Raw genomic sequence first — 12,452 nt, 5'->3', positions numbered from 1 at the left:
TTGTGGCTTTCCGTTGTAGGTTCTTCAAGAAATACTCGGAAATGCAATTTTAAGCTCAATTTTATTAAAATGTCTCCTCCACCATCATAAAAATGCCACAAGAATCACCAAAAATCCAATTTTCATCATTCATCTTTATGATCTTGTTGAAATATTTCGCTGTAAAACCACTATTAGGATTAGGTCCACCCGCACTGGACTCTACTGTCCTACGTCATTGAGCCACCAACTCTCTGATGAGTTACAACAACCAGATGCCAAAGTAAAGTTAATTTAGAAATAAAATTACACTAGAGGTTTAGCCCCAAAATTGCCTAACTCTTCAACCGTTTACACAGTTAAGGGAATTCCAGCGGATTCAGAAGCAGAGAAAAGCTGCTTGACGCACTGTGCAACACTTTATGTTAGTAATGTGCTGCACATCGGTGCAAAGTCGATGTAAAAAACAGATTTTGTCAGAGTCAGAATCAGCTCATTCACATTATTTGTGTAAGCTGTTGAAGAGTTACGATAAGTAATTTGTCATTTTGCCGTCACCGGCGACATCTCAGATGTTAAAGGGTAAAGAAATTAGCATCAAAATATTTTTATGGTATATATTTATTTTCAAAAATTAGGAAAAGTTGCCTGAATTCAAAGCACCCAGTGAGAGTATATGTGCTTCTGCCTGGGATTTGAAGTACAAGAAGCCCTTTGGCCTTTTAGTGGATTTTGGATCTTTGTCACTGATTATCCAGCCATTAGTTGGCTCTGTTTGATTTCCTCCTATTGATTAAAGGTAGTCCCCAACCAAACAAGCCTTATCGATGAAATAGAAGCACCTCCAGGGTGTCTGGATAAACACAACAAGGTCTGCGAGGCTTGTTAAGGGCAGCAGAGAAAAACTCTTCGCTTTCTATCAGCAAGTGAACACACCGCAGACAACTGCAGATCCAACTTTAAAAATTTTTTTTTACATACAATATTTACTCTATTGATTTCATTTGATTAAAAGTCTACACAAAAGTGGGTTGTCACTACCAACATCTGCTGCACACTTCAATCTATTTTGAGGGAATTGTGTCACGCAGATGAATATTTGAATACCTTTGACAGGCGGGGCTTGTTACTAGGAAAAAAAAACACATTTTTCCTGATGCACTGAGGGCAAAAAAAGTCACTTCTGATTATTTCATTTATGTGTTTGTCAACAACACGAATTGTCAGCGAGGGAATCTGGTGGAAAAGAAAAAAAGTGCTAAATGATACAACAAACAGCCACAACTTTCTCCCTGGGTGTCAGAGGAACAGATTTAAATATCTATTATTCACACAAACATCTTGTTAGCTAAAGTGCAAGCAGTTTGTTTACTAAAGATGTGTTTTCTGTGGGATGAAAACACTGCTGCTGCATAATTCATGCAGCCAGGAGTTGTTTGTTCGCATAACTGTTGCACTGCAGAATGTTGCCGTGTCAGGCACATCCATGCACATTAAATATAGACTAATGCGACGCAGGAAAACCTCCCCGCTTTCCAGTCACTTACTTAGACTCTGCCGGCGCATTAATATTGCAGATCGTACACTGGCACCACAAAGCTTTTTGCATGTGTTTGCATCTGCATCCTTCAGCGCCTGTTGTTTAGCCCCCTATTCTCTCCTAGGTATCTTTTTATTATTTTTTTTGGCATGGCATTTTTTTTTTTCCCTTTTCCATCCGTGCTTCCAGGCCACCCCCCTTCCCCTCACCCACACCCCCCCTAAAAAATTAATCCTTCTTTTTTTTTCCTGGTGGCAGATCAGGCCAGGTAAGAGATAGTCGTCTCTTTCCCGCCTTTAGGGCACCTCAAGCTCCATTTAATCCAAATGCCAATTTGAGGCAAATATCGGAGGAGGGTGCAGCAGCAGCTGCCTGGTCGACAGACTTGTTTGAGCATTTAGTGCACATGCAGATGTGCAAGTATCTGCCCGCGCATCCTCTGTATGAGGTTCTACGCCAGGTCCTCTCAGCTTGCCGCATCTATAATTGGTGTGAAGGGAGCGTCCGGAGGTGTGGGGTTGTCAGTCACTTTTTTTTTTTTTTTGTGGTTGCCCCGGGGCCCCTGGCACTCCTGTGGGTATCAAAGTGGCGCTAATTAAATGTGGGCCCTGCTGCATGGCCCTCCACATCAAGGGGGCCAACGGAGAGCTCCTGCTCCGCTATGGTCCTCGTGCCTCCGAGACGCCGCTTCTTGCACTAATTACCCATTGTCCAATTGCCTTCTCATGCACATTTCATCCCATATTCCTCCATAACCCCCCCTCCTATATATATATATTTATATATATATAAATATATATTTATTATTTCATATTTTCCCTCCCCGCTCTTGTCTTTGGCTCGCCAGCCTAATTAATCTTATGGAAATCTCCTCCAGCCAAGGTTGGCCTCCGATGTTTGTAATTTGATTTGCGAATGATAAAAGTGAACGGGATGGGATGGTGAGGCAATGGTGTCATTTCTCCGTCCTCCTGCCCCCTCCCCCCCTCCACAACCCAACGCTCGGGAGACGCGCGGGGGCTATCAATCTTTCCCACGTGCCCAGAGAACTGATATCCCAGAAAATTAACTTCAATTAATAACAGAAATCCCCCGATGCAGCCGTGGAGGCAGGCTGGGGCTTTGAAGGAGAACCTTCAAAGATGTCTCTCTGCAAGTCTTTTATAGGCCAGCTGGGGAGGGGAGGAGGGGGGGGGGTCTTTTCATTATCATCAACCACCATTTGAACATGCATCCCCCCCCCTCCCTTTCTTTAAGCTACCATGGTGGACATTTAAATAAAGCTACACACACAAAAACAAAAAAAAATCAATTAGAGTCCCTCTGGCTGGAAAAGCAAAAACAAAATGGCTCATTATGAAACAGCACATCCTGGCCTTTGCCTTTGTGTGCCCGATAAGTCTCTTCAACCAGACCTTGTTTGTTCGAGCTGAGCCGAGGACAGCCATCACATTAGCCTGGCGAGAGCTGTAGAACCAGCTTTGGGGACGAAAGGTTTGTCTGTAATGTTGTGAATCCTCATAGTTTAGTAATTAAATAGCATGAAGCCATGTAATGCTTTCAAAATGTAACATGTTTCAGGCAAAGTTTTTTAATCTCTTAAGTATAACCATTTAAAGCCCATTACATCAGGAAAATGAACAAAAAAAAAATTTTTTTGTGGCACCTTATTTAGCCAATGTCTTAAATTTGATCCACGGTGTAACTGTATTATAAACAATTAATTATAACATTTTTTAGATTCTTTCAATAAAACAAGTAATGAGTTACAGCAATAAACAAAAGTAGATAAGTTATTCCAACTATAAAGTTGTAAAAATTAGCTCAACTTTTTCCCGCCCAAACTGTTTTTGACATTTCACGGAGGACGCCATTTTGAAATGAGCTGGAGAAACCCTTCAACTGCCCCTAGTGGAATGATGGTGACCTGCAGGGCAAAAAAAAAATAGTTATATCCAATGGTTTTTCAATAAAAGTTTTGATTTTGCTAATGAGATAGTGGTCTCAGAAATGCTTGTATCAAGAATGGCTATAGGGTTAAATGTATTTAGGGGTTTTGCTTGTGAAACCTAAATAACACACATTCTTTGACCTACTGTAACTTTCAACTGTTTACACAACAAAAAACAACTGATTACAACACAGAGAAAAGCAGCTTTTTTAAATTGGCTTTGTACCGTTATGCATTACGGCGCAAAGTCCCTATTTTCCGTGAAAGAATCGACTGACTTATCTTATTTTCGTAAGCACTTTACTAAGTTGAAGGGTTTATGTTTATTTCAACTTTGGTAGCAGTTTGTAAAACTATGTTGAAAAAGGGGGTTGAAATGTTCATAAATCCATCTATCTATCCATCTATCCAACCAACCAACCCAACCAACCAACTGACCAAACCAACCAACCCAACCCAGCCAACCAACCAACTAACTAACCGAGCCAACCAACCAATCAACCACCAACCAAGCCAACCCAACTAAGTAACCCTCGTGCTATTCTAGGCACTTTAACATTGGGAGTTGGGTCATCTAGACCCACTAGACAGTGCGCTGAACCTTTTTTCTTCAATGATTTGTGATCTTCACTGGTGTCCATGGATTATATGAAATCTTTCCACCTTTATCCACCTTTGTCATGGTAGGGAGAACACGTCAAAGTAAGGGTGGGGTCATATAAGACAGCGCAAGGGTTAATTAGGTCAACAGAGAGCTCTCATGGATGGGGGATTGCTATGGGGGGGGGGGGGGTAGCTCCACCCACAACTCAGAGGCAAGTGTCTATTGAACAACAGCTGCTCTGCAGAAACTATGTCCTAGAAAACAACAGGTATTTTTGAGGCTAAAACAGCATAATAATTAAAAAATGTATGTGTTAGTCTATTCTAAATATTGGATAAATATTTACGAGTGGCTTATAATTGGATGCTAAGTTGTCAAAAAATATAATAGTAGAATTTCGTGCCTTTATTTTTGTACGTTTACATCTCGTTAAAATGATTGCATGTCATTAAAAAGTCATAATAAGAGTTCTGGTGGATTGTGGTGTCCAGTAACAGTATTTTGTTTGTTTTTTTGCAAGTACTTGAAATGCTAATAAGGCTCAGCTGCTACTATGTAAAATCCACAATTACTGTGTATTCTAAATTTCTGGTACAAAAAATAACATCCTTTTTATCCTGTCCACAACATTTACAAACTGCCTGCAGCCCTGTGACAAATTCCTCCATGCTTGTTGTGCCCTTAACATCTTTTCCCACAGTAGAGGCTTTGCTCTAAGTGGCACAAATACGACATATACACCATGCTTATCGGGTCATGGCCCCCCCTCCCTCCCCAGCCATGTACAATAAAAGTGAATTCTGTTTTCTTCATGCTGCCTTCTGGAGTGCCTGTGTGCCATGGTGGTCACGTCTGGGGAGAGAGCTCTCTGCTTATTTATTTGTGGCTGTTTCCTCGCCTGTCAGGGATAAAGAGGGCAACATGGAGCTTGTCTGAGAACATAATTTCACTCTGAGTGCCTTAGCCTGAAGCGCTGCGCACACATCCAGCAGATGCTGCCGTACACGGCGGCTCGCACACACTGCCGAGCTGCAGGAGTGGCTGTTGACCTGCTGAATAATGCTTTCAGACTGCAGCGGTGTGAATGTGTGTGTCAGAGTGGGTGGTTAGCGGCTTAAACCTCCTGCTGACTTCTGTTGAGGGTTAAAAGGATCCGTGTCAACAACGAGCAGTAAAGAAGACGCCTCATCCACAGAGATAAGCAGGAGATGCGCACGGCGAATGGCGCACAAACGCATGCAACAGGCCGCTTTCAGATAAAATATAGATAGAGGTAGGAGTGCATGAAGGGTCTATTAGAGCGGGCCGTCAGGGAGCGATAGGGGTGGGATCAGTGTCACCGCTCGTCTCTGCTCAGCCTCGCTGCACGCTGAGCTTGGAGGGCTGCCAGCTGCCTGTTTAGGGGCAAGACGCGTGCTTGATGCTGGCGTGCCACCAACTGACGGCAGCCCAATCCCCTTTTCAACAGGAAAATAAACTACAGGGAGGGCTTTCTGTGGAGTCGAAGGGGCTGGTTCAGAGCTGCTCTGTTAAGCCGGGGATGCTGTAAAGAGGCTGCCGGGTCAGCGGCTCGGATGACCATGTGGGCTGATCGGTAAACTCGACAAATAACTGACTCATTGTTTGTTGGATTTCTTCAAAAGCAAAAATAAGTCTTATCACTAACTCTTTAACACCTATTGATGTAAATATTCACCGAACCACTTCCCTCAATTTAGCATCTACTACAAAACACAAGTGATTTTTCAGGCATTAAAGGGTTAAATACAGTTTTGCCAAAATAAGTACAATTCGTTTTCTTAACCTGCCACCTTTTGGGGTGACGGGTTGCTGGAGCCTGTCCCTGCTACTGTTAGGCAAAGGCAGATAATACCCAGGACACCGCCAGTCAGTCGCAGGGCAGAAAAAAAAATTTGTACTAGCGGTAATAGTACTATAAAACTTCGTATTACAGTGCTAAAATCACCTGTAGGGAATTTTGGAACTATAGTAGTAAAATTAACTGTAGGAGATTGTTACTCAGCTTTTCCAGTACAATTTAAAAAATGGTCAAACTTTAAAACAAAAAATAGATACAATGACTGCCTGGTTTCAAATTGTCTAAGTACAAATAAAGTGGAGTTGTATTTTTTGAAGCAACTTTTTTGCCAAATTAAAAAAAGGAAATAAATAAATAAAAATGTAATTGGACATTTAAATGTGTTTATTTTACAGGCACCTGAAAAAGCATGTACCACCTACGTATAACTTTTATATCGCATATACGTTGCACGTATCAAATGCGTCTTAATTGACGTACAAATCACTAATGAGTTGCACATACAGTAAGCAGCGCAATAACTGCACGCTGTCACGCAGTTGACTAATGGACTATAAATAAAAATACTAATTCGGTATTGTCGACTATCTTTTTTTTCTTCTTTTTTTTGTCATTTTAATGATTATAGTAACCACCAGCCACAAAGTCATTGGCAAAGCACAACAGGAACCTTTGGAGGCGGTACAGCCTTTCCTAGGCCACAGAAGAAATGCGTTCAAGAGTGCGCTCTACACGGTTTTATGAACGCGCATCCACCACATCGGATCAGAGTCACACATGCAGGAAGCGTCATGGAAAAGATTCTTCTTCTTTGACATACTTACTGTTTTTTAGCGCTCGTCCGCCTTCTACAACAGGAAGAGGCTCTGCGCTCAAAGTGAATGCGGAGCAAATCTTGCTCCAGACCTTTTGTTTTCACTGCTCTGTTCCTGAAAATGTCCGTAGTGGAGTCATATTAATCCGATCAGACACCAACCACATTGTCGGTTTCGTGATCATGTTTACAACAACTGATACGCCCGTGTTTTGAAGCGGACGCCACCCACACTTCACTACTAAATCCGAGTCTTTGATTGGTCCCAGGGCTGCGTCGTTGCGATTCAGCGTGAATATGTTTTACCGGTTGAGTTGTGCTGGATTGTGCAGACCGAGGCGTGGCTCCGCCCACTTTAAGTGATTCTTCTTCGTCACCTCAATTGCCATATTTTTCCTTCCATTTGACAAGTTTCTACATGCAATACTGCCGCCTAGTGGATAAGGGAGTGTATCCTGAGATGATTAAATTAAGGCTCGTCGTGCACATTTTTCTTTTATTCAGTAAAAAAAAAAGTTTAAAGCAAAATGGAAATCACTTTACGTAAACAATAATCGCTGACTAATCGACTACTGAAATAATCGTTGGTGACAGCCCTACACGCATGATTCATGTTCACTGTTCATTTACGTGTTCTTTGCGTGGTTTATTTGTACTTCCTAAGTGGTTTTAACCCTTGTGCTATCTTAGATGACCCCACCCTTACATTGACGTATTCTCCCTACCATGACAAAGGTGGATGAAGGTGGAAAGATTTCATGTGATCCATGGACACCAGTGAAGATCATAAATCACTGAAGAAAAAAGGTTCAGAGCACTGTCTAGTGGGTCTAGATGACCCAACTCCCAATGTTAAAGTGCCTAGGATAACACAAGGGTTACAGTGATTAATTTGTGATACAGCTGTGCAAATTTCACATAAAGAACCACAACTTTTCTCTCTTTTTCCATGTAGATTCACAGATCATCCATATAATATACGCAAAATGTGTGTAGTGGCTTTGTGACACGACCTTAACCAAGAAATAGTTTCTCTGGGTTAGCCCCTTTGTTTTTTTTTATTTTATTTTTGTGCCGTAGACGTAAAAATGTCCTCCGCTTCCCTTAATAATTTTCCATTTTGATCAGATCTGCAACGGTTCACTTACACTTTTTCCTTCTCTGCTCTTCGTTTCTCAGTCCTCAGCGTCCCTGCATGTTTACAGTACTGTACCCCCCCAAAAAAAGGCTTAATCATCACTTCCTAATGCACAGATTTGGGTCTGTTGACATGAAAATGCTTTCATGCACACTCAGTGCAACACCCGCTTGGTTGCATCTTAAACGCTGGTTTTAACACAAAGATTCACACGATCACTCACTACTTTAGAACACAAATAATTGAAAACACCTCTTGTGTACCAATAAACACGCATTGTGTAACCTCTTACGCAGCCAGAAAGCTGAGAAAGCTTTGAAGCAGAGCTGTGAGAGTTTAATTAAAGTCGCTGAAAGACGCTCCATGAATGATGATGCAGAGAGCATCCTCCGCCTGAGCTTTTAAATGAAACCGATTGTTTCCCCACTTGTGCCATAAGAAAACAGTCATTTTTTTAGTTAACAGTTTGTTTTGTTGTGCGACTGCACGGCTCTCACGTTTCCTCTGCTGTCGGCCTGAGGCTGCTCCTCTCCTCTGGGAGGGTTTGCAGGCTGTGGCTGGCCCCGTAGTTTATTGATTACCACTAATGTCTCAATGATCCCACACTGGTAGAAAAAGCATCACGAGGGGCTTTGATGTTTATATTTATGATAATAATATTTTATTTCACAGAGCAGAAAATAATTATAACTAGAAAATGTTACATTTAAAAACAGTTAAAATTAGAAGAATATAAATAATCCCTTTAATTGGGCAGTTTCTGTACATTTTTGACCCACAATTTAAAAAAAAATAATTAAAACAAAAAGCTATGCACATAAATGAATGTGTTGCAGCAGCGGGACAATTGTTGTTCAAGTGTTTGAGCCAAATCTGAGCCATAAACTTTTTTTTCATAATTTTTAAAGTACCAAATGAAGTCTATTGGAGAACCTTTAAAAGCCCTTTTCACTTGGATAAACTTTTATATAGAAAATACACTGAGCTCCATTCTGTTGATGACTAGATCCACGTGCGTCTTTGTTTTCCTCGCCTGAGCTGGCAAAACCTTTTGGCTGGATTGCTCCAATATTGCTCGCCATTTTTTTTGATTGCACCTGTGATGCTGAGGCCGATTTCCACTGGTCCGTTTAAGGCAGTGTTTTTCAACCTTTTCTGAGCCACGGCACAATTTAACCTTAAAAAAAATCCCGCGGCACACCAGCATCCAAAAATTTAAAAAAAAGGAGAAACTCATAGTCTGTAATAATCTACAGCCCCTCCACAATCTCACATGCATTTTTGAGATAATTGTTGCAGAAAAAGCTGGAAACTGCAGCTGTTTTTTTTCTAAAAGATGCAATAAAAGATAAGTTAGAAGATTTAAAAACAGTTTGATGTGTGTTCGTTGGTTTCAAGACGTTTAACAACAGATCTCCGTATGCGCTGTCACTCTCACAACCCAATGCATCATGGGAGATGTAGTGCATAAAACGGCCGGAGGTCGGTTTTCGGAGCTTCATTGTTTTGTTCACTTGTTCCACGGTCTGATACCGGATTCTGTGGGAAGCTACACCGCTAAAGACGAGCTTTAGCTGCTATTTTTTTTTAGAACTGAGCGACTTTACGAGCTAAATCGGGACAAGGAAGTGAATACTTTAACCACTTCTGATTGGTCAGACTGATGACATGTGATTAAGCCTTCAAGAATGATTGGTGGAGACAGTTAAAGGGGCGGGACGTTTCCAAAATACAGCCGAAGGTGCAGCTGAATCGCGGTACTGTACTGTCATTCTTATCAAAATGTCTTTAATTAAATAAAATAAACGCAAAGAAAAAGTATTTTATGATCTTTTATATTCCTAACTCCTCAGTGTTTTATCAGGGCCTGTTTGGATGAACAGAGAGCTGAAATCATGGAGATGGTAATTGCTTTTAGATCAGTTAATGAGGGCAATTTCCCACGGCACACTTGACCATCTCCCACGGCACACTAGTGTGCCGCGGCACACTGGTTGAAAAACACTGGTCTAGATCAGTGTTTTTCAACCTTTTTTGAGCCACGGCACACTTTAACCCTGAAAAAAATCCCGCGGCACACCAGCATCCAAAAAAAAAAAAAGCAGAAATTCATGGTCTGTATTGATCGACAGTTTTGTGATAATTGTGGCAGAAAAAGCAGGAAGTTGCGGCTGTTTTTTTCTAAGAGATGAACCACCAGCTAAAGCTCGTCTTTAGCTGGTATATTTGTTAGAACTGAGCGACTTTATCAGCAGAATTAAGAACAAGGAAGTGAAGACTTTAACCACTTCTGATTGGTCAGACTGATGACATGTGATTAAGCCTTCAAGAATGATTGGTGGAGACAGTTAAAGGGGCGGGACTTTTCCTTACACATTTATAGCTGCAGCTAAAACGCGGTACCGTGATTCTTATCAAAATGTCTTTAATAGAATTAAATAAACACAAAGAAAAATAATTTTAAGATCTTTTATATTCCTAACTACTCAGTGTTTTATCAGGGCCTGTTTGGATGAACAAAGAGCTGATTTCCTGGAGATGGAAAATATTTTTAGATCAGTTAATGAGGGCAATTTCTCCACGGCGCACTTGACCATCTCCCACGGCACACTAGTGTGCCGCGGCACACTGGTTGAAAAACACTGGTTTAAGGCACGTCTCCGTTTTTGTTGACACAAAAAAGTAGAATGTTTATGACTGGATCGGAATGTTCACATCTCCTCCGTCATGTCTGACATCCGTCTCTACCCAACACAAACTTCGTGCAGGAGTTCTATTTCTAGTCCCCAAAAAAGCCAGAGAACCACAAACAGGTCCGGTGTGGGTACCGGATGTTCTCGGGTTGCCGGATGTTCTCGGGGTCCTTCGGGGTCCTTCGACCAATGATGACGTCACACTATTTGATTGGCTGTAAGTTGCCACGACCAATGAGTTAACGTCGCTAAGTTTTTTTAAAAACTTTATTGACAATTGCGGTATCATACATTAACAATGACATTAACGTTAACAACGAACAATAACAATGTAATCAATATTGCCTCGAAGATCAGTCACCATTGCCAAATATAAAATGACATAGAAAATAAAGAATAGAGGGGAAAAAAAGAAACAATGAACATAACACACAAATAAATAAAAACATAAGTAAAATAAAATAAAGGAACATAGAAAAAAATCTAAGTAGTCTAATACTAGTTAAGTTAGGGGTACTCGTGAAGTTTGTATTTCTGAACAAAACTAAGCAATTTCAAGCCATTCTTCTTTTTCATATAATGAAGTGATTGAAAGCAAAAACAGATGTCTTTATTAAATGTTATAAAAGTGATTTGGTCTTCAAAACTTGACCTCACCAAGATGGCGGTGCTCTCCTCCCATGAGGAACCACGTGATGTCTCCTCTAGTGATATAACTCATTTGAAGGACCCTGAAGGACCCCGAGAACATCCGGCAACCCGAGAACATCCGGTACCTACACCGGGCTTTAAAAAAAAAGTATTTTCAAAATAAAATGTCATAAAATTATATAATATTATTACGCTGACGTGCTCATGTGATAACGTATGTTAACACCGCTGATTTCACTGTTTAGTTTAATGTTGGTAGCACACAAGAAAATCCTCATTTAGGACCCAAACCTGCATTTTACTGACTGCTTAAATTTGGGGGGATTAAAGAGAGCGGAACGAGCTTCTCAACGCGGGGGTGGCAGGACAAACCATTCCTCTGGGAGCCAGTGGGGAGGGACCAGAGACTCATCAGAGACAATGTTAACTAACTCACAATGGTGAGACAGAGTCCCTTCGCAACGCGACGTAGACGGACCGCAGACGGACCAGTGTGAATCCGGAGTGATGCTGGGGTGTAAGGGGCTGTGCGCTGGTGGGAGTGGGAGTGATTCCAGATTCCAGTTGGCCTGTCCGTGCTCCTGTACTTGGCTGTGTACTTTGTCTCTGGCTCGTCTCACGCCCACAGCCGTCCCCCCACCCATCTGGATAAAGCCCATCTGCTGGACTATTTAAACATGTAGTTGTAGATAAGCAATTCGAGTTCTGGTACTTCTCCTGTCCATCCTCCGAGAGGATCCCTCCTTCATGTGGACATCCCAGAGTTTTCTTCTGTATTTTACTCGGAATCCGTTTTTTTTAGGATTTTTCCTCACCGCAAAAGGGTCTAAGAGCTGGGATGCCCATAGCTTAGCCTGTTTAGGTTAGTTTAGCAAACAGCTATTGAATTCTATGACTTTATGTTCCTTATGATTACATGTTTACTCTACAATTACCGGTATGAAGCCCATTGAGACGACTATTGTTGTAATATTGGGCTATATAAATAAAATTGAATAAAAAAAAAGTCGAATTGAAATTAAACAGAGAGCTTTCGGTAATGGGGAGTGGGGGCGGAGTTGTTTCACGCCAACAACAAAGAGGTGAATGTCTAATGAACTCCTGTCGCTCTGCAGAAACTATGTCGTTCCTAAGAAATATGACACGTAGTTTTAGGCTAAAAGCAACATAATCCTAATTATAAAGACCACTGGGAAAACTTTGGAAGAACCTCAAAAATGACCGATGTGGGTCTTTGAGACTGAAACTGTGATCTCAGGCCTT

General features: G+C 41.4%; 1 protein-coding gene across 1 annotated transcript in view; it reads left to right on the top strand.

Moving 5' to 3' along the window:
- Positions 1-9,953, top strand: part of mdfic (MyoD family inhibitor domain containing) — a 226,433-nt gene extending 216,480 nt beyond the window's left edge. Inside the window, exon 6 of the transcript XR_013653436.1 lies at positions 9,859-9,953. The gene's annotated coding sequence lies outside the window, so the exon portion shown is untranslated. The remainder of the gene's footprint in view (positions 1-9,858) is intronic.
- Positions 9,954-12,452: the final 2,499 nt, after the last annotated feature.

This window comes from Oryzias latipes, chromosome 23, assembly GCF_053564925.1.
Source record: "Oryzias latipes strain Hd-rR chromosome 23, Olatipes_Hd-rR_3.1".
Taxonomy (NCBI): Eukaryota; Metazoa; Chordata; class Actinopteri; order Beloniformes; family Adrianichthyidae; genus Oryzias; species Oryzias latipes.
Note: the sequence above shows the minus strand (reverse complement) of the source record. Positions and strands in the feature narration are given on the sequence as shown.